At 32.4% G+C, this 26,601-nt stretch overlaps 1 protein-coding gene and 1 long non-coding RNA gene across 2 annotated transcripts in view; one reads left to right on the top strand and one right to left on the bottom strand.

Moving 5' to 3' along the window:
- LOC126894757 (uncharacterized) overlaps window positions 1-26,601 on the bottom strand; it is a 239,303-nt gene that overhangs the window by 68,853 nt on the left and 143,849 nt on the right. The gene's annotated exons all lie outside the window — the stretch shown is intronic.
- On the top strand, window positions 15,268-15,915 carry LOC126909305 (uncharacterized). The gene is made up of 3 exons (XR_007705003.1): window positions 15,268-15,380; window positions 15,628-15,690; window positions 15,774-15,915. It is a non-coding gene; the product is annotated as an uncharacterized LOC126909305 (long non-coding RNA).

Here is a 26,601-nt window from a genome sequence, read left to right as displayed (position 1 = left end):
AAAAATGTACAACTAGGTAATAAAAGTGGAGGCCACAGTGATAAGGTCATCAATTTACTTAAGTGTTATATTAATTTAACTTACATTTACAATTACCTTGGCCAAATTAGAAGATGTTCGAGTTGATTCTCAGTACACATATGAATTCATTCCTAAACTTTAGTCTATTGAAACGATAAAAGTTTATAATTTTTCATACTTCAGTCTATAAGCATTACCCAGGAGACACCACGAGGAGGTTGACTGTTAAGTCTCCCAAAAATTTTTTTAGCTTCGATGAGTAGTAGAGAAGATATTTTACTCTTATTTTGTCTTGAGATAAAAATATTTAAGTTGAATTAATATAAAATAAAATACATCGAAGCTAAAATGTAGTCAATTATTGTCAACATAATTACTAATATGAAGGTAAAAATTTAAAACGTTTTATGAAAACAAAATTTATATCCATCCATCAAAATTAAAGGTTTAGATTTTTCACTTAAAATATACTATATTAATAAAAAACGATTTTTTTTAGGGAGACGACGATTTGCTGTTCATTAAAAATAACATTTTTATAATAAATAGTTTTACTTAATTATTAGTCTTGTCACACAAAATGCAATAGAAATCAAAATGTTTGTAATCATTTAATCTATACTCATCAGCTATACAATCAGTAACCACACGACGACAACATGTAGTGCATGACACCCATTCAATTCTGCTGTGATGTTCTATATACTTTTGGCAATATAAACATATGTTTGCCATGTCACCTGAATTTTCTAGCAGTAAACTTTTTAATTCGTTTCTATAATTATTAGGGTTGAACTTCTTGTCGAAATGTGACTTATTTATTATTGTNAGTTGAACTTCTTGTCGAAATATGACTTATTTATTATTGTGATAGCGTAGTATATTACATAAACTCCACAGTTATAAGAATCAACTTGTTTTTGGTATGTTTTTGGCTTTACATTGAACCAATGATACTTGAGGAATTGGTTTTTTAACATAAGTACAATGTTTTTTTAACCCTCTATATAATTTTTGAAACTTTTGCTGATTGTATTTTGGATCTTTAGTAGGATTCATTGGGTCTATTATGCAACACTCTTTAAGTTCGAAATTAATTACTGCAATAATCCAATGATTCATTTTTGATAATTCTACATGCCATGGCATAATGACAGTACTATTTTTTTCGAAGTTATACCTATTTTTCTGTTCTTGATTTTTTTGCGTACTACTTAAAATTTCTGTTACTTCGTTACAGTATAAAACTTTTAAAACTGTTTGTTTATTCATAGACTGTATGGCCAAACAAATATCAATTACAAAGTTGCTTAGCCAACTTTCTCCATAAAGACAATTAAAATCATTAATATCTAATGTTTTTAAAGTATATATTGTCGAATTAGGTATGATATGATAATAGGTANTTATGATATGTATTGCGTAATCCACAAATAGTACAACCGCACAAATGTACGCGATTATATATATATATAGATATATATATATATAATGAGTAATAGTTAAATCTTAATTAATATACTTCAATTTAGATTACTATCGTCAGCGAGTTATTGCGTAATCCACAAAATGGTACAACCGCACTAGTGTACACGATTATATATATATATATAAAACGATTAGTAGTTAAATATAACTTAATATATTCCAATTAAAAGAACACAGAGGATCCCAGAAAAACAAAACCAAAATAAGAACGACCAGTTGAGGTGTACGTCGAAAACAAAAAAAAAGACACAGCACCAAAAATAACCCACCAGTCGAGGTGTACGTCGAAAACGGAACAGACCGCAATATCGGTAATCCATATTCGGCGGCGGCCTTATCTCAGTGTCAAGGGCGGGGTGACGACCGATGACAACCGATTGTCATATTAATAGCTGGACGGCTGATATCGAGAGAGACACGGGTGAGCGCCAGCCTAGAGCAAAAGGCGGTGCCGTGTCAACTCCCCCCCACCAAGCCGTCAGTCTATTTCTTGACCCGGCCGATATTTGTAAACAAATTGTCGTATCGTACNTTTCCATTACATGGCCATCTCTTTTCAGATACATTTTTATCATTGCAACATACCCATTTGAAATTTTCTTTTAAATATACGGTATAATGTCCAGATTTAGTATCATCGCCTAAATGAAAAATTGTAGCCAAAAGCGACTAAAAAAAATTGTCGATTGTGAATTGAGCTTTAGAAATATTTTTCAAATTCATATCTGTTATTTTATTAATTACATTTTGACCATTTATCCAAGCAGAATTGAATAATGACAATTGTAATACTAACTAATCATTTGCCTTTATTATTTCGTGTCGTCTTTTGAAACCTCCTTTTTGATTACAGTTTTGGCAAGAATAATCAGCAATGGATGTCCATTTATTTTTATTCAATTCAAGTAGACTTTCTAGCTCTATACTATGTTCACGATTAGAAGGTAATTCTAAACGTTTCACAAGATTTCGTTCCTCTTGACTGCACATTTCTTTTTTACAATTATCATAGTAGCTTATACATTTTTCGGTAAAACTTAATAAAATATCATATATACTACGGTTACAATTCATTAAAGCTTCCATAAATTCTACACAATCTTTTTGCTTATTTCTAGTAAAAATCGTGTTGTTTAAAGTATTATCGACATATCTTCTTATTTCAAACGTATCAGTCACTTTATTTGCTTCATAGCCAATAAGCTGTTGTTTCAATTTTTCTCCAATTTTACCTTTATGAATTGCACTTACTAACTTATCACAATGGTATAAAGCTTGAATAACAGAGTTTGCATAACATGATATATTATCCATATTTATAAATCCAACGATTTTTCTAGAAATCTTTATATTATATACATTTATTTTATTTTTCACAATATTTTTTTTTTCGATTGATACATCTGAATGATTATTGTCATCAGTAATGCTCATTGAACGATTAAACATATCTTCCATACCTTCCATATCTTCAGTCTCAATAAGAGCGTCATCATCTTTACCGTGAACAACTATTTGCAATGAATTTTCAATGTGTTTATTTAAATCCTCTGAGGATTGTAGTTTTTCTTTCAGTGGTGGTATAGAGTAGTTATCAATCCTTTCCTGGTTGTTAGATCGAGAAGGAGATTTTGTTCCTTTGTCCACTAAAATCAAAGGTCTATGGTCACTCACTAGATTTTCATAAACAATTACATTAAAATCAGTGTTGGTTATGACATTGTCAATACAAGTTCCATAGTCTGTTGTAATTTCATTGACAAGTATTTTATAATTCATTTCTTTTACAGTTTTATTTAAAACATTTGGGATTTTATAGAAATTTATATTGAAATCTCCAATAAAAATTATGTTTTCTTCATTAATACCAATGATATTTTTTAAGCATTCACACATTTTGTATGTAGGAAATTTAGGTGAAACATATAAATCGACATATATGTAATTATCAAGGATAACATGAATAATTTCCATTTGTTCTTTATTATGAGTAATAACTGAAGGTTCACTTGATTCGAGAATATGGCGTATATTATTGTTAATGAAACATATTGAACCACTTTTGCCATTGTTATGCACTTTATTGATTCTCCATGTCTCTGTGAAACCTTCAATATTAAAAAAATCAGAATCTGTAGATCCAGTTTCTTGGAAAAATAATAAATTTGATTTTAATAGTATTTTATCAGCAAGAATGTGTTCAACATATTTGTTCAATGATCTTATATTGTGTGATTATCTGATGCCAAAAATTCAAATTTAGGTTTAATTGTACAAGATCGCAGTCTAATAATTTCAGCATTGACTTTAACAGTCGGTTTTGGCGGATTAGATGGAAAATAGTCTACACTCAAGCCTTTAGCCGATGTTGCTCTACTGCATCCAACATAAAGCATGTTGCACAGTAAATACTTTTTAGGCACATGATATGCAACATTTTCATAAGTTGCCCCTTGCGATTTATGAACAGTTAAGGCCAATGCCTCAACCAAAGGTAATTGTGTTCGAGTAACTTTCCGGTTCTCTGAGTTACCAATTTGAAATTCCAAATGCGTAATTTCAATAGGTGTCCATTAAGACCAGTCGTCAAATACTTTTCCTTGAGGGGACAACTTCCCTTTAACTTTTTGTCTTGTAATTGAACCTACTTCTGGTTCATCAAATTTTATCCACACTCTATGGGCAACTTCTTTACCACTAACAGTTACTGTACGGTTAATTTGCATCAATTCACCAATAGCGCCATTAACAATACCATCTTCTGTATTGATATTTGTAACAATCATATATTTTGCTGTTACTTTTAGTATAAGTGTCTTAGGCAATCCCATAGTTTTTTGCCTTGGAAGTTTCTTTGCAGCTGTAATATCAACTTTTTTCCCTGATGTATCTATTGCTTCAGATACAAAACTAGTAGTATTTAAACTATTTAATACTCTCGTATTCATATCGTCTACCTCTTTATTTGTTGCCCATAAATGCATAACTCCAGGTTGAAAACTAATTTCCAACGGTTTTACGAGTTTCATAAAAAAGGCTATATCTTTTTTAGTTAGTCCTCCTCTTGCTAATTTAGTTAATACTTCAGAAAATTCTTTATCATCTCTCTGCCTCATAATTTCAGTTAATTCATAAAATTGAAAAGTTTCCCATATCGCTTTCGTCGCTATTAATTCTATCGCAGTTGGATATTTAGCAACTATTTGATCGATATGCTCGTAGAGTGGTGTGGATAGAACTGGGGGTAATTGGTAAAAGTCAACAAAAACAATCACATTTATATCACCAAATGGTTTGTCAATACGAAGAATATGTCTAAATCGTTGATCAATGTAACCAAGAGTCTTTAAGCCAACCATAGAAATTTCATCAACTATGAGTAGTTTGACATTAGCCAGTTGACACCGTAAAGTATTTGATATGTCAGCACCAAGTTTTGGTAATATCCCAGAAAATTGATTAATTGGTAATTTAAATGCAGCATGAAGTGTTAAACCTCTTATTCCGTATNGGCATAAAATGTTAAACCTCTTATTCCGTATGCTGCTTTGCCTGTAGGCGCTGTGAGTAACACAGGAGTAAGTGACAAATCATCTATATCTGGCCTCAGATTAGCTATTCTAATTGTTGATTGAGCTAAAGTCCGTATAAGTCCAAATTTACCAGCCTCAGCTGGACCAGTTACATAACATAAAATACTAGGTGCACCTGATCCCCATATTTGCTGTCTAAGTTCATTAGCAACATGGTAGAGAATCATGCGTTGACCTTCATTCATACATTTCACTAGGTTTATAAATTGTTCGTTATCAATTTTATGTACGTTAAACATTCCATTAATTTCATTATTTTTATCTGAATTACCAGCATCATCATTGTCATTAAAATCCTCTACATCCAACATTATTTCATCATGTTTGGGTCCCAATCATCTGGTAATTCAGTCTCATTAATATCTTGTTGCTTTACAACGTTATTTACATTCTCTTCTAAATCTTCTTCTTCAATTTTATTGAACTGATAATACATTTGCTGTATTTGTTCAATATTTTTTTCATATACTTCTTGACAATTTATATTTTCTATATCAGTGTATTCATTTCTCCAAGGAAAAAACAGCATAACTCTTTCCCTATAAAAGTCGGCAGGACTTTTATCAATATTAAATCTTACATAGCGAATAATTTTTCGAATCTTACGCTTGTGTATAAACTTGTTGAGTTTCACAATTAGAACATTATTTTCATGAATACATCATCATTTGATTCAACGTCTATTGTATCATCAGATTCAGAATTATACAACTTTTTAGATGATTTTTGTTTATTTTTAATTTCAAAGTCAGCTGCAAATTCAGCTAGAGTTAAATTTTCATAATAAAGTGGTCTACATGAATAATATTCTATTAGTCCATCACAAAATATCTCAGTAGATTCAGGTTTCATTAGACCACGAAGAGCAATAGGTTTAACGATGCGAGTTCTTTTATCCGAATGATTTGTATTAATAAATACGTGACCAGTAGATGTACATGATTGTTTAATTCCTAAACAAGTGTAGACCGCTTCTTGAGNTCTAAACAAGTGTAGACCGCTTTTTGAGCAGATATTTCTTGACTTCCGGAAAATGAAGCCGCAATTTTCCATAACTGTGTTTTCACAGACATGTCCGATGATGATTTTAAACTATCCACTATGTCTTTCATAAGCTTAGATATACCTCTCTGACTTTTCCCTATGTATTCAATGACATATTTGACACACGAATATGTATCTAAAATAAACTGAATGTCCATGTTGGATTCCCATAAGGGAAGTAAAATTTCATTAAACCCAGATACCATACGATGTTCCATATCTCTTTTTAAAAATACCATGGGTCGTTTAATCCCAACCCTAATAATAGATTTATATTCGTTGTAGGATGTTATTTATAAATTATACAATATTTCTTCTATAGATTGGTTCTCTGTAGATTTATAATTCCTTAGGTATTGCATTAAAAGTTTGTATTTATGTAACCGTTCCTTATAGTTTGAACTGGTTTCCGGCGTTAGTGGTGTTAATATACAAGTTTCTTTCATTGGAGGATAAGGTATATTAAATCGACAATTGTTAGTCTCTTTGTCTTTTGCACTACGATAACAAGTATGTGTATGACGGTGAGTTTGTTTTGATTTGCTATATGCATACGCAGGGCTGTCTTTGGAAACCATGCATTGTATATACTTATTTATAAGGGTCACACAGGCGTCAAATGTTTCCGGCTTGGCAGGGTCAAATTGAGGTGCATTAACAAGCAATATAATCATATGAACATGAGGGATTCCACGATGCTGATATTCAACACGATAGAAATAATGGTAAACTGGGTGTTCTTTAAAAATTGAAAAATTTCCCTCGTTCCCCGTTAATGGCAGAAATGTTATAAAAAATTACAAATTTAAAAATTTTCGACATTTTTTCAATTTTTAGCTTCAATGCGAAGTTGAGAAGGTATTGGTTTTACTATGATGTGTTTTTTTTTTTGTCTGTTACCACTTTTTTTCAGCTCTCACTGAACGGATTTCTTTCAACGATACGTCACCTGTGTATCTATTGTTTTTCAAGAACAATAGCCCATTGTTCTGAGAACAATAGAATACGTCATTGTCGGCCTCTTTGAGAGTCTGTACCCGCCATGCTTATACTACCAATATTGTTGAGTTTAGTATCAAGTAGGTAGCATGCTCTAGTCACAACTTCGGCACCTACTCCCAACTGAACTCCCATAATCGGAGTTAATTTTAAACAAAGTTATAACAGTTTAAAAAAACGTAAATTTTGGAAGGCTGTAACTTTTTTCAAAAATCGTCCATGTACATATGTAGATAATTTTGACATGTTTCTACAACCACACAATCCTCCAGAATCTGTGATCACCCGAAACATATCTTGATGCGCTGAAGAAAAGTACCAGAACGCTCTTCTAAACGTCGTCGCAGCATGTATTCGACTTAACCAGAGTACAATATTTACAAAATATACAAAAAATTAGGGGTTAATTTTATGTCACGTTACAAGTCCAAACTTCATAAGAGAAAATAAATGTACACATCAGCTCACAAAATATATAAATTAATTTAATTATTGAACATTTATAATTTAATAAATAATTATTAAATTTAGTTTTCGATATAATACGTGTTAATAAAACTTTAGTATACTTTTTTATTGAAATATGTAGTTGCAATTCATTATTTACTAGTTCTATAAAAATAACTTGGAAAAAAATTATTTTTGAGCCATCCCAAGCAATTGAAAGTTTCTATCATACAGAATATCATACGATATTTTTCCTATGCTATACTTATAAGTATTAGTATTATCGCAATTGTAATATATTCTTATACAACTGTATTATTACTATATCAATAAATAAAACATTTTATCTACACCTTTGACAGGGTTATTCCTATGTATTGTGCAGCGTATAACTTATTGTGCTCCATGCGGCATGTGCTCCAAATAATGACTGATAAAGACCTTAATAAAATATGATAATTAACATATTTCAAAAACCACTGTAAAAAAAATGATGGGTCATTTATGTTATTTGTCAGATGAGTTAGTTGGTCTGATCGACAAAAATGTCCCAGTTGAAACCAAATGTAAGATAATTTACGCCATAAATAATAACACCTCTCCAGAAGTTCGCAATGTAAGACCGAAAATTGACCAACACGATGTTGAAAATTTGTAGCTTCATGAATTAGCTAACAAAAATACAATAAAAATTTTCACAGAATTTGGTGTCGATGATTTTTTGAAAAATGACGTGGTAAACTGGACCGAGTCTAAAAGCTACTTAAAAGCAGAGGAAGTTTTTAAGAATCTTCGAGTTATTTCTGACGCGGCAGAAAGGGGAGTTTCATTGATCCAAGACCTTAATCGCAAAATTACCCATGATGAGGACCAACTTCAGTTTCTCTTACAAGTAGTTTCTGAGCATCGAAAGATTTATCCTGATTGCAGCAAACACACTTTAAAAAAAATCAATTCAACTTTTTTAAAAATTTTTTAATTCTTTAGTAAGTAAAATTAGAAATGTTAAAAATGATTTATATAATATAGCTTGTGTATTTTGTATCGCAAAATATTCATTCTTATAAACCAAAGTTTCATAAACGTTTATACAACGCTAAAAGGAACATCTACAATCATTGGCCTTCTGATGATCAAACTCGATGCTCTTTACTAAGTACGACCAACGCACCAGCACTTCGTCAGAATTATAGAACATCGACTATTTACAACAGCAAGTGTTCAGCTTACAACTCAACACTACCGCGTAATTTGGTCTCTTGTATATACAATGTAAAGTACCGTGGAATTTGATTCGTTGACCGTTCGCTTACAAAGTCGCGTATTTTTTGATAAGTGTTTTATAAGACTACGTTAAATTATTATTTATTTGATCATATTTTGTTCACGTTGTTGTTTCATGCTATTAAGACTACATCTCAAGCTAAGTTCATATTCATTCAAGTTATTTTGAAAGCCTTTGTCTTTCAAAGCGGGGAGTATGTATGGTACAGAAAGCCTATAGAAGGATCTAATTGACCAGTTGTTATAAAGATCATTTATTATATTATTTCGTGGGACAGCTGATCACCAGCATCTTGCTTTACTCACCCCCTTGCCCACCCATCTCAGCAAATCGATGACCTCCGTGTCGTTTTTCATCCATGGACAGTACATTGTCGTAAGTCAGTCGATTGTTTTACGTGTCACTTTTTTCTGTTGCAAGCGCCTTCGCTTGAATAGTAAATTGTTCGGCCGTTGTACGCCATAGTTTCTTATTATTTTTTTATTGCACCCTTGTGCTCAAAGTTTACGTGCCTTTGCACGCCACTAGTGATTGGGCCCTGGCCATCACTAAACATTATCATTGCCGTATTCTGTTCTCATCTGCCATTACGTACCTGGATTTACACTCTGACTCGTCATACTCAGATGTTCGACACCATTACTACAAGATCTCATACAGTCCACTCATCAACATCAACAACGTCATCTATACAGCTGAGTGTTATATTATTTTTAATGTTATTTATTGTTTGTTTTAATTGAGATTAACTGTATGTTTTATGCCGCTTCGCCGGCCACTAGTATTTTAAGGGCCCCCCCCGTTACCCCTTAAATTTAAGATACTCTTTGAGGAATTTCTAATATATGTGATTATTTGTTATTTAATTATTATCTACTCTCGTTTACTTATTGGATGTATAGTTAGCCGTCATCTCCTAGGTGACCCACTCCCGCATCAATATTAACGTTTTATTAAACAGGCTTAAGGTAAAACGGCACTCTAGTGCGGTGCACAACTAGCTGTTCCACGGTCTAGCTGCCTCGTACGCAACATTGGTCCTTGCGGGCCGGATACTTTAAGCTCTGTTTTATTAAAATGCCGATTTTATTAAAATGATATGAACGCAGTTTATTCGCGTACGTTTTGTTGTTAAAAGCATTGCCAGTAACCCTATTTTAAGTCAAGTGTAGTGAAAATTTTCGCCACCCTTATGCTTCTATTCATTATGTTTAAATTAGGCATGGGATACACGTCTGATACGGTCACTTCGTTAAGTCGCCGGTAGTCAACACATAAGTGATATGAGCCGTCTTTTTTCTTAGCCAGCACGACTGGTGCTGACCAAGAGAAAGTGCTGGATTCTATGTGACCTTGCGATTCCATGCCGCTTACCATTTCGTCTATCGCTTATTGTTTGTGTAGCGGGTACGGATATGGTTTTTGCGCGATAGGCGTCGGGTATGTTAGAACGATGTTATGTTCGAAAAGCATTGTGCGTCCCACTGTGTCATTAAATATCGTAGAATAATTTTTTATAGTGCGCGTTAATAATGTGTGTCACCTGCTATCTCTAGTGTTGATAGATCTACATCGGGTAGCGTGTGCCGAGTACTCGCTTTACAACAAGCTGTAGTGCGTCGCGTCGCGTCGCGCCCAAGTGAATTGTACCTGCAGCGTAGTCCCAGGAGACTTCTTGTTCTGTTAGAAAGTCGTGTCCCAGGAGTATATCATAGTACAGATTCTCTAAGATAACAGCCGTAAAAGTGATTGTCAGATTTGCGATGTTCGCGGTAAAGGTAGCGGTGCCGGCGGTTGGTGTCATGTGGCCGTCTGCTAGTCTAACCGCGTGTGTGGGTCCTTTGCGCACAATTCCGTATTTATGGGTTATTGCCGGGGTAGTATATGACTTTTGCGCTTGTGAGTCAAATAATGCCGTCACAAAACCGTTGTAAAATTCAAGTTCCACAACGGGGGTTGTAATTTTACGCGGGCGTGTTTGTTTGGCAAAACTCGGGTGGTTTACGGTTCGAACGGGGAGCGTCTAAACGGTTTGTCCGTCGGCGGTGTCAATCGCCATAAGCAGGTAGACCGTCTCGGCTAGTATCCCCTCCCCCACTGTGTCCAAAATAATTTTGGGTATACGACTCGTATAATACGGGGACTTTTTGTTTTCTCGACCGTATGATTAATTTTTTTAAATAACATATCCAAATATCATAACCTAATTGTTATCATTTGACGTATCGTTGAAAAAAGTAGGTCAAATTATAGCAGAGAAAATAAATGATAGTCACAAAAAANAGTGAATTTAAAGGGGCTACAGCTTGTCCTGCGTCGTAAGCGAAGGGCCGTAGTCGTGGTTGGTGGCCCGGTGAATGGTCGAGGTGAAGTGGAAGGTCAATAAAAATTTCATTATTTTGGCCGAGAGGAACGCGCTCAATTTCGTTATCAATGACGAACGCTGCGCGTTGGATTGTGTGTTTGATAGTGGGTGATCGGAATTGTATTTTTGAGCCCGGAGAGTGGACTAATTTTTCCGTGGCTGATGCCCGTTTCCCGAAACTGTCGGCCTATTAGGGCAACTGATGTGCCAATGCTGCTGCGCAATATCGGCAGGGTCGGGAGGACGTTCTGCGTTAAGTGCGCCCGCCCGATATCGAAAAACTTGCGGTGGTTTGGGAGGCGCAGGAGGCGGTACGTACGGCTTTAAGTTGGCTTTTAGCCTACCCGTGCGTAAGGACCTGTCGAGATCGTTCACGATTACGCACAAATCGTCTAGCGTACTCGGACTTCGCATTTTCATGTTACCGTAATATTCGTCGTAAGAGACTGACTACATGATCTACGATGTGCTGCTCGGAACAACTGGGGCATGCTCGCATCGCTAAACATTGTTTATTTATAATAAATTCTGTCATACACTGATGGGGCCCCTGTTGTGTTGTCATGAGTTAGTTTTCCAGCTCGGCTTGGATGCTATCATTAACGAACATTACGAAAAACTCCCTTGAAAATTGGCGCAGGACATGTTGTTCAGCTTAATGGACTCCCACCAAGTAAACGCCGTGTCCCTTAAAAGCTGTACCCCGGTTTTCACCCACAAATAGTAGTGGATACCGGATTGAGTCAGGAGGTTTTCTAGTTGATCCAGAAATTCCCTCGGGTCTTCCTTATATTTTCCCGTGAACTCAGGAGACGGAGGACGTATAACAGTAGGATTACTGGGCGGTACAGTCGCCAAATGTGTAAATGAGCGGGTTGATGAGGACAGTGACAAATCACGTGTCGGTGGCATGAATTAATTTGACCCGAAATGTCCCGTGTGTTGTGGGCGTGCGTCTAAATGAAAAGTTGATTCGTGCGTGCTCGTTTGAGGTAGTGATGGAGACGTGCGCATAGTCTGGGCGGGTAATCGTTGTATATTGCGCGCTTCGCGCTCTTCGATCTCCGTCAAACGTTGTTGTAATTCCGCGTTATTATGGGTCGTGCTGCTCGTCCTGAACGTTACGCGTATTTGTTCCGTCAAGTGCGCGTATCAGTACGATTTGTTTCGACTGATCCTCGCGTCATCTGTGCGGTGGCGAACGGATTTTGTATGGTTTCGTTGTCTAAATTGCGACTTGTAATTGTGTGTGAGAGGGACGCCGTGGCCGTGTTAAAATTTAAAAACTAAAAAAAATTAAACTCAAAAGCTACAAGAAAATAACTAAAAAGTTGCGGATATCTGCGTGTTTTTCGTTATTTGCAACTTTTAAGTAATTTTTTATAGCTTTTGAGTTTAATATTTTTTAGTTTTTAAATTAATAATATTTTTAATATAGTTTTAATTTTATTTAATTAAATTTTGTATGAAATTGATAATTAATAATTTAATATTATATTTTTATGGAGAAATTATTAAGTACTAAAATTGCACAATTTTGTGAAATAAATGAAATATCATTAAATGGCTCTAATCCTAATGAGTTTGATTTTTTGTTATAGTTAATATGAATATTTAAAACAAATTATTTAAAGAAAATTTTAAGTATCAAAACGAAAAAGAAGCGAACCAAATAATTTGAAAAATTTTCATTTGGAAACGGCTACTGAAGCTAACTATGAAGAACAAAAACAATCAGTTGAAGCGTATAGGAGGCAATCAATTTATTTCCCAATTATTGATACCATTATTAAAAATTTAGAGTTCAGGTTTTCAAATGAAAATCTTAGTATGGCTAAAGCAATTGATTATTTTATAAATATGGATTATGAAAATAGTCAACATTTTATTCTACATTATACGATACATATTAAATAAGTTATTAAGTACCAAACGTAATAAAATTATTACATTTTAGAAAGTTAAAAATATTCTATGATTTTAGGACTTAATAAATTCAAACACCGAATGCTTAAAATAAAAAATGCTAGTAGCAAAAGATTGCTTACAAAACAGTAATAAATGAAATAAAAGAAATTCTAAATAAAGAAATATTTCCGATTGTACACAAGTTAATCCAGGTTGCTTTAACTATACCGGTTAGTTCTGTGACATCCGAACAATGTTTTTCCTCCATGTGGAAGTTGAAATACTGGTTGCGATGCAGCTTGTTGCAACAACGTTTTACGTTTAAGTATTTTAAATATTGAAAGGGTTCTTGCTAATTGGTATGTTTTCGAAGAAATTTTAACCATATTTGCAAATGTTGACCAAAAATTATGTATAACACATTAAAATTACTCTATTGGTATAAAATAAAAAAAAAATATAATATAATCAAATAATATAGTAAAAAAATTAAATGTGTTATATTAATTTTTCCAAAAGCGATATTGCGAATATAATAACAGTATTATATTTTAAATATTGAGGTTATGTAAAGTTGAAGATGTGGGGGGCGATGCCCTCCACAATTTTGTAAGCGGTTCATAATTGTAGCACTCCAAAGATTTGAACTCAAGTTGCGCCACTGCGGATATACAATTTATAATTTCTTAATACTAATATATTAGTAATAATATATTATTATTTTTTTATTAATTTTTTAAATCATGTATTTAACTTCATGCACATTAATTACTATTATTATTATTATAATTGAATACATCCAAAAAGTGTTATTTCCAAACATCCTAATAAAATTTAATTTTTAAAATTTTTGGGATTAATCATTTTAGCTTCGATGCGAAGCTGAGAAGGTATTAATTTTACAATGATGTGTTAATTACTTTTTTTTTTGTGTCTGTTTCTACTTTTTCTCAGTTCTTACTGGACCGATTTTTCTTGACGATACGTCAAAAAATCACAAATCGTATCTAGTTGAAGAAATTACCCTCAAAAATTGAAAATTTTGCCTTCGTTCCCCGTAAATAGTGAAAATCCCCAAAAAAAATTACGATATTTTGAATTGGTAAATTCAACAGTTTTTTTTTTCTTAAAATTGTCATAACATTTTGAAAAATGAACAATTTAAAATAATTATTTTTTATATTGATACCTTAGACATTTTTCTTTTCATTTGATATATATAAATTCTTTGGTAAATCTGACCCTTTACCTGCCCACGGGGGGGTTTCAAAATAGCAACTTCTGCACAAAAATTTAACTTTTTCTATTTAAGTTTTGAAAATGTTCCAGAAATACTCCGAGCTTCAGACATATGCTAAAAGAAAGTTGATGTTATGTACAATAAGTTCAAAAAAAAAGTTGTCCCGACTACTTATTTTCTATGTGAAAATGGTTGCCGTAGTTAAAAAACATGCAATTTTGATGTTAAAATGTTTGGTATTGTATTTTAATTTATTTTAAAATACCTTATAAGGGAGTACACTGATTTTCATGAATATTATATAGAACTAATTGACATAGAATATAATGTTAAACTTATTTCAATTTTTTTTTTGTAAGTCGAAAAAATTCATTTTAACATTTGAATCAGCTTAAATGTAAAAAAAGGTGTGTCAATGAGAGATATATCCCCCTAATCCCTTCTCATTTGATAGATACTATTAGGGTGACATTATAAATGTGCTTAAAACTGGCCAATTGTTAAATTAAAAAATATAGGGAACTAAAAGATACTAATAAAAAGTATCAATATTATTTTCATTTTTCTATCTATGGTATCAAGAAAAAAGCAGACGGTCAATGCTTACGTCGCGCATCTTTTTCTTAAATATTTAAAAATGTTTAATATTAGTATTGTAATATTTTACTTTTTATTTTGTTACATAAATTATGAAGTGTTACCTATTTGTTTGTATGAATTTAGCCAAGAATTGTACTTTTTAAAATTCTGTAGACATTTGTTTTGTAAAGTATGTTTAGACAAATGGTTACAAACCAATAGTACATGTTCAAAATGTCGATGTCCAATCATTGAAAATAATGGTAATTTAAGCAAATTATACACGTAGTTGGTATATAAAAATTACTTACAGTAGTGAAAAAAATTTACACTAACCCAATGACACTCTTGAAAGTATGCCTTTGTTGCTCTTTGATCTTTTATTAAATAACTAAAAAAAAAATTCGATTGGTAACTGTCCAAACTATTAAGTGATTAAAATTTGTAGTCTTCTAATTCATACTACAGATGCATAATTACATATACTATATACAATTATTAATTTTATGAACTCTAAAATTTTAAGTGTATATATGTCTAAACGAACCTGCACATTTAAAACTTTTGTAACATTCAATAAAAACTAATTAATAACTAAATATCAATAAGTCGAATATTAGTATTATAAATATCAATATATATTAATTTTTGTTTCTAGATTATTATTCAGGAAAATTGCTTTTGATAATGGACAATCTTAGTAATCTTGAAATCAAATATGGTAATACAATGAATAATTTCTCTTAAATTTGAATACCTTTCGCGGTATAAAATAAAAATACAAATCCTACTATATATTTATAGGTCAAGATGATTGTGTTGAACCCTTAAATGGTAATCAAAATGTACTACATATAGGTGTCACTATAAATGAATGCACTGGACTACAAGAAACTTTCATCAAAATCAAAAATATACTTTTTAAATCAACTGTTTTCAAATCTGCAATTAAACTTTTTCTATCACTTCTAATTTTTTATATTATTATTAATTACATTTAAAATAATTAAAAGAAAAAAATGTGTTTTCACATTATTACTGACTTTGATTTTTAATATATTAAAAATAATCAGTCCAAAATTTCATTTTTAATCAATTTTTTTGGTACTTTAAAGTTTATGAAAAATTTTGATAAAGTTTTGTGAAAATTTATAGTAAAAAAATTTTAATGATTTACTTTAACTAAAAGAATCAATCAAAACAAAAATTAACTCAATTGATCGTATTATTAAATTTTATTATATCTCATATTATATATTTTATTATTTATCATATCAAACTTGATTCGTCAATAAATACTTTGAAAACATTAGAAATGAATGATTTTAATTTTCTGTATAAAGAACATAAGACAAGTAACTGTTTAGTTGATAGATTAGTGATAGATAGAAAAGTGCGTCAGATGAAACGGGTATATAAAAATTGCTTATAAAAAAATAATAATATTGATCCATACATTTTTCCGATAGTTATAGCAATATAAAATTAATATTATAAAATAAAAAATCAAGAATTTTTTCAAGAAAATCGTACGTTTTTCTTTAACTTTGATGTCCGTTTTCACCACGAAGACAAGTCCAGAGGTCAACTTTTTTTTCAAATTAAATTATATTACGTAAGCTTTAATTTAAGGTATATTTTGGTGTCAGTTTTTTTGGAACATTTTCAAAAGTTAAGTTGAAAAAGTTAATTTTTTGTGAAAAAGTTGCGATTTTGAAACCCTTCCTGTGGGCTGGTCAGGAGTCAAATGTTCATAAAAATATATCAAAAGATAGGTCAATACCTAAGGTATCTATTTACAAAAAAAATTATATTGATTTGGTCGTTTTCAAAAAAGTTATGACAGTTTTAAGTAAAAAAAATTGAAAAAATGTTGAAAATTAGTGATTTTTAAATTGTTTCGCGAATTTCCTTCATTTACGGGGAATGTAAAAAATTTTTTCAATTTTGATGGTAATATCATAACCTAATTGTTATCATTTGACGTATCGTTGAAAAAAGTAGGTCAAATTATAGCAGAGAAAATAAATGATAGTCACAAAAAAATACCTTCTCAGATTTGCATCGAAGCTAAAACCTAAAATATTGTAAAATAATTTTAATATGAACAAGACATTTTTTCTCGCGAGGGACGACTAAGGTGATGGGATCCTTGATCCTTATTGAAGTTATTGAATCTAAATGAGATAAAAATTAAAGGAGTTGAAAATTTATTATAACATAAAAAGATTTAAGAAAAAAATGTAAAAAATTCCTTACCATACGCGAGTTGGAACCTTGTACCCTAAGCGTGTAAAACACAACCTTGGCATTATTTAAACGGTTAGAGTAGTTTAAAATGTGTATGAATACACATAAATATATATTCAAATAAATTATTTGTTACTGCGTAATGAAAACATTATTTATAGATGCTTCCATCAAGTATTAAAATTTTAATACATACATCTCTAATATTTTTAAAAAATAAAATAGTCCAATAAGAGTTAATAAATGTACAGATTAACTCAACATAATATATAAAAATATTTTCGGCAAATTCCAGCAAACTAGTAGTTAATAAATATTAAATTTAATTTTTTGATATTATGTGATCCCAGACCTTATAAATTCATTTTTGTTAAAATATGTATTTGTCATTCGTTATTTACTAGTCATAAAATATAATCCAATATAATGTATGTGACTTTTGTAATGTTAAAAATACATTTCATGAAATTTTTATTTCAAAAAATGCTATAATGTGTTTCAATATATCATTAACATACTATATTTATTTTATTTGTTATTAGAAGTATTTCTTATTTGCCAATACGCATAGATTCTACTCCAAGTCCTTATAATAACTGTTTTACAATCAATTTTATCAAATCTTAGTGTACATTTTTTGAGACTTAAAACAACAATGGTAAGTCAATTTTTTTTACATATATTATTATATAATTTATTTATATTAAATAGTTACATTATTCTCTAATTTTATTATATAATAAAATAAGGAAAAAACGCTTTCCTCGGAAAATTACTTAGCGTGTTTGGATTTTCAAAAATTTTTTTTACTCGGTCACGAGACTCCGAGAAAATTATTGGCGAAGGTCGGTAAATTTTTACTGTTCGCCCGCCAGCGTTTTAAAATGTCGACCGTTTTCAAGAAAAAGACTAGCTGACGTCATCGTTTTGTGACTTAAAGTTTGAAATTTTCACTAGACCCGCTCAATTTTTTTATTTTTAACATTGTTTGAGATATCATACAAAATCAATTCAATCGTATGGTGTTAATATTTGACATTGACTCATTTCTGCGCATATGTTTATAAAAACCCTTAATTTGTAAAATATAAATTTTAATGACGATTTAATTTGCTTTTCAATCCATTTTATATATATTAAATATATTATATTATATTATAGTATATATTAGAGTGCCCCCTATTTTAGAAGTTAAAAAATTTTATTTTTTAATATTCAAACAGTGTTGCCCGAGAATTTTTTCCTATTAGTTTAAGTATCAGATCTACAAAATATGAGCTTCATATAATATGATTATCAGGATGCACTCTAAGCTCAAAGTTTTAGAAAAATTCAAAATTTTGTTTTTTTTTTTATTTTCTGGCTAAAAATGAAATAAAATAATTAATAAAATACAGCTCATTACATAAATATAATTATAAAAGAAAACGATACCCGATCTCCGAAGAGACCCTTTTTTTTCTTCTAGCCAACGCTATGGAGCGAGTGTCCAGATCGCACCTGGTGTTTTTCATTTTTGTTGCCTTTATTTGTAGACATGGTTTTTGATACATTCGTATTTTTGTCCATGTTTAACTTAATTTTCTTTTTTCAGCAATTAAATTAAATTTTCTTATGAATTTTAACTGTAATATTTATTTTATTACGCGAGTAACTTAATTTTTCGCGTGTATTATATCCCCGTTCCTTAATCTAGACATGGGCTACGGTATGTTTTACATATCAACCACATACAACTTCAATTGTCATACTTGTATGACAATTGTACATAAACCACGAGGTATTATAGTCATTTTTACATATAACGACATAATAACTTAAATTAAACTATTAATTAACGTAAAATTAAATTCCACTTATGAAATCTGGTAATCATGTCTGATAAGTGTGACACCTCGTCTAAGTGGTGGCGACCCTTGCTACCATAGCTAGTCGTTATGCAAGGGGCAAATAAAATATGGCTCTAATGACCTTAATAGTATTTGTATGATGCGTTTTAGCCCTCAAAGGTGCCGACAAATTACGTCATCTATTGTTCTCAATAAGCAATGGTAAGTACTGATTGTGTGGTAACATAAGGCAAATCAGTGGCGGTGACGTTAAAATGACGTTGTATACGACGGTGTAGTCCAAGTTAGCGTGAGGGGCCCATTAGTGATGAGTTATAATGACGTTATCTTTGGTAGTCGTGCTTGGGGTGACGATTATTATGCTGGCGGGGGATATGTTATTTATTTTTATTAAATAAAACCAATGACTGAATGTCGGGTTGGTCAAAAAAAAAAAAATTTCATTTACCAGTTTAGATACACGCTAACGGTTCAACGTGCGTATAGTACACATCGAGTACGCGCGTTTGATATGTTACAACAACCTATATACCACCGTGCCAATTCACCCCCGACATTTTCTTTTAAGTTTAAGTCGTTATATCGTAAATGATGAATACCCTTTCCATGTGGTTCCACTACACATTCCAGACATTCCGACAGTTGTTGTGTTTGATAAAAACCATCGAACACGTGCATAACGCGTAGGCGCAATATATCACAGCATTACTACTACTACTAGCTCGTTTGTTATACAAATATATTATTTATACTATTAGAATAGAACGTTTAACGCAACCGTTTACAACGTGTACATTATAACTACAAGGTAGTTTTTTGCTTACAACATTGTCTATGTTGACTATAGTATATATTATTTATATACTGTTATATATAACACTATAAAAAATGTACTATACTAATACACCAATACGTTTTTCAAAAATCTAAGAGAGTTGTAGTATTTACACGCGTTGTAATCTACTAAAAAAATTAGACCATGATAATTTTTTCTACAAAGTTAACAAAATGTTTTATTAGTTGTGTTTTTTTTAAACACAAATTATTTTATGCTGTAAATACTCCATACGTTAGTTTATGTAAAAATTAAATTATTTAGTAGTAAGCAAAAAAAAAAAAATTAAAATAACAGAGTTACAGTGTCTATATTGCTCTAATATGTTTAATGGGTTACCCCATTCAGGGTGTATTTTACACCGAAGAGTTGAGTCGCACACAGTATCCAGAACCATATCTAGTAGAACGAGTGTTGTGCATAAGTGGAAATAAGTGTTACGTTAAATGGTTGGGTTTTGGACCGAAACTCAACTTATGGATACCGTTAACATATTTCTCACGAAAATTATTTTCAATATACAAGGGGTAGTGGCGACCAATCGTTCATTTGTGATCAAAGAAATGTCCGCTGTAGATTTGAACTCAATGTCTCTCGTTCACTGGGCGTTTAAAATGCCAAAATCGTTCGCAACCGAAGACAATACGAAAACTAATTACTGGGTAAAAAAGTATCAAGGTTTAGACGCAAATATCGGAGACGTCGAATATTCCGAGTTACCAAGAATAATGGCACTGCTACAATGTGAAAGTATCTACGTGAAAGGCGTGAAGATAAAACAAATATTGCAAAATTATTTACTCAGGCAAAATATTTACGACATCGAAGAATAGTGCCTACCACTACATAAATTATGTGATGAAATCCAACCACGTTGTATAAGACATATGAATAACCATAAAATGTGTATTTTATACAAAGTAATGTGTTTGAAACAATGGTTAACTGATAATTCATAATATACTTATGATTATTATTATTTTTTACATATACTTGATGTGTTACTTTATTCAATAAAATAAATTTAACTAATTATATGTTGTTCGTTTATTCTCACAGTGTGTGTGTGTGTGTATATAGGTATAAAATACATAGCCAAATCAATAATTATAGTACATTTTTATAATTTATTTTATTAATCACTAGCATACATTTAATTTAATAAAAATTAAATAAATATCATTTATATGTCTACTCTATTATACGTTATCATACATTGATATATAAATAAATATTATTCGAGTTATGTAAGGAATAATGTCCCTACGCATTTGTGTACACATCTTTGTATTCTCATTCATCACCGACCATCGTACGCTTGGCATAGTTGTTGGTTAACGCGAGCATAAAAACTTCTACTGTTGAAACGCGGTGATGTTTAGAACGTATTAACGACATTTTCTTTCGTATTTGTTTGAGCCTGTACCGCAAACAATTTAAATAATCAACCATCATGATGTCGTGTTTGACTACACCTTGACCCACACTTTTCAACCGTTTCACTTCATCGACGTCTCTCGTAAATACTTGATCACTGTAGTTTTGCAGAGTTATCAAATACGCATAGACTTTGGACAATAATGCGATGATTTCTTGCATGTGCATGTCCTTGCATTCGTCAGTAAACGTACCCGGCTGTTTTTTATGTTTATCGGTGTAACACGGGTGGTCGATTAGATGATTGGATGTATCAAAATATTCGAGCAGATAATTTTTCAAATCATCGTGAAAACTATTAGTCAAAATTAGGTAGATAAAAAAATCGATGTCCATGAATTATACATGAGCCTTTCGGGCCCATATAACGGTAACATAACTTCATAATGGAATTTAAACATTATAGTTTTACTAATATCCAATATTGCCTACCCGATAAAAATTGGTTTATACAAATTAATCCTCTCCGTGTACATGTGAACAGCAACTAAAACTTCATTAAATATGGTGGTGTGGCTATATGACGGTTTTGCAGCCAACTTTGACAATTTCTCCGGGTTCCATACGAGTTTGATATTTTGATATTTTTTAACATTCTCCAAACTTTTTCCTATAAAGTCAAAAATAATTTAAAAAAATATTTGTATATATATATATATATGTATATTCTTACATTTTTTTATCATTGTTTTGTCCAAACGTGGTGGTCGCTTTTTTTGCGCAAATTCGTTTGCATGTTTAATATTAATATTACTCTTATGCAATTTGGTAACTACCACACCATGTTTTATAGCTTGTACTAGAACTCGGTAATGTACAATGTAACCACGTTTGGGATCTAGTGTAGTCATTAGTTTACTAAATTTAGAAGACGATAATTGTAGTTTTTCGTTTACAGGGAAAAACGGTAAATCGTGTATTTCTCAGGGTTAATCTATTAACATAATCTAATAATATCTATGAATATCTGTGATGTATTTTATCGTAAAACTATCTTGTTCATACGCCATATCACGTATGCAATCATCAATTGTGCATATCGAATACGTAAATTCATTGTTTACATTATGAATAAAAATTAAACTTCAAATCATTTTTTTGTCCAAACAATAAATTATATACGCCTGAACGTATTTCAGATTCTCATAAATTTCATAATCATTTCTTATCATACCTAGCGTCACTTAATATTTAATGCCTTGCTTAGACACCGTAAAATTTCTTGATTTGTACAGAAAGTGCCACACTCTACCCAACATTTTCTTCTCGAGTTGTAAATTATACAACTTTGAAAATCTTTGTTGATCTTTAGACAACACTGAAAGATAAAACATTAAAAATAATATTAAAAATTAGATTCAAAACAATTCATAATACATATTAAATAATTAATAAAATCATATGAATACATATTAAATTTATAAGTAGGTAAAAATGATAACAAAAAAATGGTTAAATAAAGTAAAAACATAACATAAGTTTTTTTTTTTGCGAGGTGTACCTTTAAATTTAGTGAACTGTATGAAAATAAACATTATTATGAGGAAGCAAGGATTAAAAGAGGAAAATTGTTTTTAACGGTGATCATTCACTTACTGGCAGCTTGACTAATTTAACGACTGGGCGCTTATATAAACCGTCTTGAGTTTTTACTGTCACTACCCGTACTATTCCGTCAGTACCGAGATGTATATGTAAAATTCTTCCCATGTGCTAGTCGGTTGGTGGATGATTGGGGGCTTTGACGATGACTAAATCGCCTATCTCAAGGTTGTCGTCAGATTTTGTCCACTTTTGTCGTCTTTGAAGCGTTGTTAAATATTCTCGCGTTGAAATTGGCGAGTAAACTTGTTATCTGTTGGAGTTTGCCCTTAAAGCTAGGTCCTCATATCCCTATTCCAGTTTGCTGGTTGAACAGGTTGAGGGCTTCAGCAGTCCTGCGGCTGTAGGTTCGGATAGATGTACAGTCGTGGGCCTAACAGAGATACGTTCGCGTCGGCCGTGACTAGTCAGAGGCTGCTGTGCAATACTGGTAAACCGGGGAATCTGGGTGCCCGCGCTGTCGGTTAAGCGTGCCGGATTCATGGTGTCGGACTCGGTTGGGCTTGGTTTCCAATGCTGGTGGGGCACGTGGTTATGCATTGATCCGTCATGTGCGCATGACTCTTAATTCGGGCGGTGGTCCCAAGCTGATCCCGGCTGCGGTTCCTTTGGAACTGTAGTGGTGTTTTGCCGTGCATCTTGAAGACGGCTAGAGAGCAATTCTAGTGGTTGATCTCTGCGAACCCACTCTAGGAAAGGTCTTCGCTATACTGGGCGGGGAAGAGCTACGGCGTCACCCGTTATAACCGACCGCAGGGTCGCGCGGTCCTCTTTCTTGTTGTGATAGGTAAATAGCTTGCAGTGTGATTTCTGGAAATGGTTATTGGACCCGAGACTCCCCGCATCATTGCCTCCGGCGGCCGGGGGGCCAATCCGGCGAGCCTTGAAACCTAATCGATGTATATAGTCTATTGTGCGTTGCATCCGTGGTAGAGTCGAAAAACGTTTAATAATACTATCGGCGACGGTGTCATTATTAGCGATAGTGAGCACTATTGCCTTTTGTTGAAATTCCGGTAATTGCTCCAGTTTCAACAGTTCACAATTACGCCGTGGTCATTATTTCTCAGTTAGACGTAGAAATGCCGGACCGTCTCACAATATATCATTAAGGGATAAACCAGTACATTTTTATAATTTATTTTATTAATCACTAGCATACATTTAATTCAATAAAAATTAAATAAATATCATTTATATGTCTACTCTATTATCACTGTGCATAAGTACTTGCTGACAAAATGCCGCAAAATCTCGCCGACGTTTCGCATGTAGTCGTTTTAGCAAACCAACGTTCACATTGTTTACTTTCAGTAGTCGGGTGTTCGGGCGCGACGGGTTCTTCAACGGGCCAAAAATATTGCATAAGAGAATCAATAGATGGTGACGAGCATATGGACAATGAAACTAATGACGTCTGTTGTCGCTGACTGACTTTACCTACAATAATCCACCCAAGCAGAGTATCCAATGCAGACGGGAAACCAGGAGTATGAATAACGTCACCTTGAGAACGCACTATTTGGGGAGATATATCACCACCTAATAAAATGTCAATATGTGACGGTGTGTCAAATGATGGGTCAGCCAATTGTAAGTGCCGGTATTTTTCACGTACCGCGTATGGTAATACAATAGACGGCATAGGTGCTGTAATAGTCGGAATTATTATCATGTCGCGGCAAACAAACGACGGTCTGTATTGAAATGCGGACTAAATCGACAATAAGTCATTCCTTCGACCTTGGCGACTGGCTCTTGAGATAAGCCGACTATATTTGTTGCACATTTTCGTCGTGTTAAACTGAGCTGTGAGAAACATTCGGTCGTAATAGCAGACACTTGTGAATCACTATCGAGTAATACGCGTACGACGTGAATTTGCCCGAAACGGTCACTTACGCGAACGCGAGCGGTGCCTAGTACGACAGTTGTATTGGTGCGCGCTGTACCTGCGAATTGTGTATTAGTGTTAGATGTAGATGGTTTCAATGAAGTTTCACTTGATTGTATAGGAGACGTTATTGAGTCATTATTGGCTTGATTAAAATGTAGCATTATGTTTTCAACAAGTATGACACGATGACTTAGACTGGCAAGCATTTATCATGTGAGATGATCCAAGGCAGGAGAAACATAATTTTTTTTGCAGTACAAAATCTCGGCGACTTTGAGCTGTGGCCTTTTTAAAATTGATACACTTATAAATGGCATGTAATGGCATTACAGAATAAACACTTTTTAATTAATGAATTCGAGGACGTGTTAGATGCCGAAGTAGCGAATACAACGATGATTTTTACATTTGATTTTCTTTCAGGCTTATTAGGTTGTATAAATGAAACACCTCTCATATTTTCAAGTAATTTGCATCGGTGATCAACAAAATCTGATAACTCGCTAAATGTAGGGACTTTTGATTGTGATACACTGCACTCAATAGTTGGCGAGTAATTATGTCAAGCACACGGAAGCTCATATAAAAAAGAATGAAATCCGCGAAATCGATGACTCCGAGTTCTTTAAATGCAGCAACATTCTCTTTGAATATGTTTAGAAATGCCGATAAAGCTGGTAGCGACTCTTTGGCAATAGGCTTAAAGTCGAATATTCTATCCACATGGGCTGTTACCAAAAGCCTTTGATTTTCAAAATGCTCTTTGAGTGCCTTCCACGCAATAGGGTAATGAGTTTCAGTTAAAGGTATCGATTCTATTACAGATAATGCTGTTCTTGATAAACATTACATTAAATGATGAAAAAGTTTAATGTCGCTTGCAATCGAAACATTGTCTTTTAAGCGTGTGAGAAATGTATCGCAAAACGTCTTCCACTGATATAAGCAGGCGTCGAATTTAGGCAGGCAAATAGGTGGCAAGTTATCAGGCTGCGTAGTTGGTGACGTCTTAATATCACAACAGCCGATCATTGTTGCGCGTGCATTATATGTTTTATTTCCACTATCGATTTACGATCAAATACACATCGATACTAAACGTATGACTGTACACGGAAAATCAGCGTAAGTCGTAAATAGAGGAATGTTTAAACTGAGAAAATTAATTTTAGAAGGGCATTAATGCGATGCCACAAATTATATACAAAAATAAACAATGAACACAAAGTGGACAATAAAGCTTCTAAAGTCATATATAGTCTGTTTTTTTTTGTAGATTTCAAAGCTCGTAAATACTTCAACTTTTTTAGATTTTTGTAAAATGTATAAAAATATATATACAATAAAAAATTTATACAATAGCCCATTGTTATGAAAACAAAAGATGAAGTCATTGTCGGCTCATTTGAGGGCCAAAACGCATCACACCATTAATACTGACCTTTTTTTTATAACCACTTTGATTTTTAGTAAAAAAAATTCTATAGCATGTTTAAACATAGTAAAAAAAATTAAATACCCTCCTAAAATAATTCTGAATACGCCCAAGAGGAATACCTCATTAACAAACGTTAACCTTATACTCAATACATTTTACTATATTCTCTTTTTGAATTTCCTTGATTTTAATAATTAAATTTTTAATATATTTTTAGCTTCGATGCGAAGCTGAGAAGGTATTAATTTTACTATGATGTGTTTTTTTTAGCTTCGATGCGAAGCTGAGAAGGTATTGGTTTTACTATGATGTGTTTTTTTTTT

The sequence above is a fragment of the Daktulosphaira vitifoliae genome, unplaced genomic scaffold (assembly GCF_025091365.1).
Source record: "Daktulosphaira vitifoliae isolate Bord-2020 unplaced genomic scaffold, ASM2509136v1 Scaffold_1, whole genome shotgun sequence".
Classification (NCBI taxonomy): Eukaryota; Metazoa; Arthropoda; class Insecta; order Hemiptera; family Phylloxeridae; genus Daktulosphaira; species Daktulosphaira vitifoliae.
The sequence above is the reverse complement of the archived record's forward strand: the minus strand, read 5'-3'. Positions and strand labels throughout refer to the sequence as shown.